The following is a 3,548-nucleotide window of genomic DNA, read 5'->3' as shown; positions in this document are numbered from 1 at the left end:
CTCCAAAGGAGACGTGGCATTCAAGAACATGTGGTATGTTACCTAGAACATGTATTCTTTAAATCTCAAGTTCACACAGTTGTCTGCATTTTAGACCTGTAAAATACCACATCTTTCCAATTTTTGCCTGTGACATTTTGAAGCAAAGCAAGAGAAAATACAATAGCTCCAGATATCGTGTACAATCACACCTAAAAACTCTTTTCCTGAATTCTCTGAAATAATGTAATTACTTGGATTTGGGGAACAACTTCTCTCTAAATATTATTTTGCTGCATCCACTGGATGAGCTATGCTAAGGACCTAATAATTGCCTTGTCACTTGCTTATTCAAATTACAGAAAGAATCTTCGTTTATATTTTAAAGGAGTTTCCAACTTTAACTATTCAGTAAAATTGTCATGAAGGGATCACTGGTAATTCTAACAGTGCAAGTGATGTCTAATTGTTCTGTTTGTATTCTCAGTGTGTCTTTGTAACTGTGTAATAATTTTCCAGCAATCATCATCATCAATAAATATTTACCAGGAGTAAGCTCTAACTCTGTGTAGGGCACTGAGCTGGGCATCACAACATTTATTAATTGCTAGATGAAATAAGTGATGTGGTCTTGTGGTTAAAACTGTGGCCTGGAGGTCAGCAGGATTTGGCTCTCTCCCCAGATTTCCACTGACTCACAAGAGGGTGACCACAGGAGAGACTCTGAGGTTGCCAACAGCTGTTTTGCCTAATTTAAGGTAATAAAGATCTTGATTCTTCCATATTTTAAAGGGCAAATAAATTCAATTCTGAGATGTCACCTAGGTCCAGAAGCAGAGTCATAGCTAGGAGTTTTTATGCCCAAGGCAAGTCACACATATTTGACCTAGGACAAAAGGTATGAAGCACACCCTCAGATGAATGAGTAGAAGGAAGATAATCTGGTGCAACAGGGAAGGATCTATGGTAGCTTCCTATCTGAACTAACTTTTATTTTTTTGTTAATTAGCTATTAAATCCTTTTTTCTACCCAATTCAAAGAACATAAAGGTTATGAAAACCTTCTAAATCTGACACCTTATAGCATCAATCTCTAAACTTTATAGATTTCACATCCTTATTGATTAAAAATTTGGAATGCGAGGGGGCTTCTTGGTGGTTCAATGAATTGAGAGCCAGGCTTAGAGACGGGAAGTCTTAAGTTCAAATTTGGCCTCAGACTCTTCCTAGCTGTGTGACTCTGGGCAAGTCACTTGACCCCCTTGCCTAGCCCTTACCACTCTTCTGCCTTCAAACCAATACATAATATCTATTCTAAGGTGGAAGGTAAGGGTTTAAAAAAGTGAGGTGCACACACCTTCAATATATATATATATATATATATATATATATAAATTTGGAAATTAACTTATTTATAAATTATATACATGTGCCGCTGTATCAGTAATTATTTACATTACAAAATATAAAAGTAGAAATTTTAAAAGGATGAAATAATGTGACCTATGATCAATAGAGAGCCATTAGTAAGGGAATGATATGACCACTTTAGGAAAAACACTTTGTGAGGAAGAGGGATTAGAGTACTGAGAAATAGGAAGAACAATTAGGAGGCCACTGCAATATCCTAGCCAAGAAGTGATAAGGGTCAGACCTAGGATGGTTATTGTGCAAGCAGTGAGAAGGGGTAGGATATGAGATATCATGATGACTGGCTGGAACAGAGAGATGGATAAAGTACCAGGACTGGAGTGAAGAGAACTTGAGTTCAAATACATACTAACTGTACATATGATCCTAGGTGAGTTACAATCTCTGCCTCAGTTTCCTCATCTGTAAAATAAAGATAATAATAGAACTTAACCTTCCAGAGTTGTTATGAGGATCAAATGAAACAATATTTATAAAATGCTTGACACACAGTAAATGCTTAATAATGTTTATTGAATTAAATAGGAGGTAGAAATAACGAGATTTGGCAACTGACTGGATGGATATGTAAGGTGAATGAGAAGGGAAGAAAAACCCCAAAGTTGCAAGCCTGGTGTATGGATTGTTCAGGGAAGACTAGCGCTTCTCGTGTGAGTGTTTGCTGAATCTTTTTCAGGGCTACTCATCTACCTTTGGGGTTCACCTGTCACTCAACTCTCACCTCTGGCTCCAAGAAATTACAGCTTTTGCAGTCACTACCCACCCCAGCAAAACCATTTTGGCATATGAGCTTGAAGGTAACTGATGGGTCACAAGGCCATTGTTGAGTTAAGAGCATGTCTACACCAAGGATATGAAGCCTTCCCCTGATGAAAAGGGCAAATGAGATGGCCCATGGAGACAGCTGAAGGAGGCACTGTGGAGCACTTAGAGCTTGGTCAAAGAAATATCAAATATCAAATATCAATCCACAGCACTCTGGATCACGGCCAGTCATCTTACCTCTTGTCTTGCCAAAGGACTTGGTAAAGATGACTACTTTGTGCAATTCTTCCTCTCTTAAATCCAATTCACTTGCAAGTCAAGACATCACTTTATCCCACTCAAAATCAAAATGTGGAGGCTGGAAGAGAGAGGGTCCTTATTCAGCAGTCACCGACTTTCTGAGGATCATTTCGTACAGTCATGAAGTGTCCTAGAGTTGTAGGGTGAATTGGAATGTTGAAGAAGAGAACCTTTTCTGATGGTATCTGTTTAACTCTCACTGTGGGTGATATTTAGAGATTAGATTATAACTATCCTCAAGAACATGGAGGAGCAGGAAGAAATGCAGCAAGCTCCCCTCCAAAATTCCTCCAAACAGATCTAGCAAATGTACTAGATCAAATCCTGATGGGGATCAAGAATATCAAGGGAAATAATGAAAAAAAATGTGAAGGAAGGGGGCCTAGCAGTACCAGATATTATACTATACTATAAAGCAGCGGTCATCAAAACAATATGGTACTGGCTAAGAGATAGAAGGGAGGATCAGTGGAATAGACTTGGGGTTAATGACTTCAGCAAGACAGTGTACGATAAACCCAAAGAGCCCAACTTTTGGGACATGAATCCACTATTTGACAAAAACTGCTGGGAAATTTGGAAAACAATATGGGAGAGATTAGGTTTAGATCAACATCTCACACCCTACACCAAGATAAATTCAGAATGGGTGAATGACCCAAATATAAAGAGGGGAAACTATAAATAAGTTAAGTGAACACAAAATAGTATACCAGTCAGATCTCTGGGAAAGGAAAGATTTTAAAACCAAGCAAGAATTAGAGAAAATTACAAAATGTAAATTAAATGGTTTTGATTATATTAAGCTAAAAAGCTTTTGTACAAACAAAAATAATGTAGTCAAAATCATAAGGGAAACAACAAATTGGGAAAAAAATCTTTATAACAAAAAACTCTGACAGGGGTCTAATCACTCAAATATACAAGGAGTTAAATCAATTGTATAAAAAAATCAAGCCATTCCCCAATTGATAAATGGGCAAGAGACATGAATAGGCAATTCTCAGGTAAAGAAATCAAAAGTATCAATTAAGCACATGAGAAAGTGTTCTAAATCTCTAATAATTAGAAAA

Source organism: Gracilinanus agilis, chromosome 1 (assembly GCF_016433145.1).
Source record: "Gracilinanus agilis isolate LMUSP501 chromosome 1, AgileGrace, whole genome shotgun sequence".
Taxonomy (NCBI): domain Eukaryota; kingdom Metazoa; phylum Chordata; class Mammalia; order Didelphimorphia; family Didelphidae; genus Gracilinanus; species Gracilinanus agilis.
Note: the sequence above shows the minus strand (reverse complement) of the source record.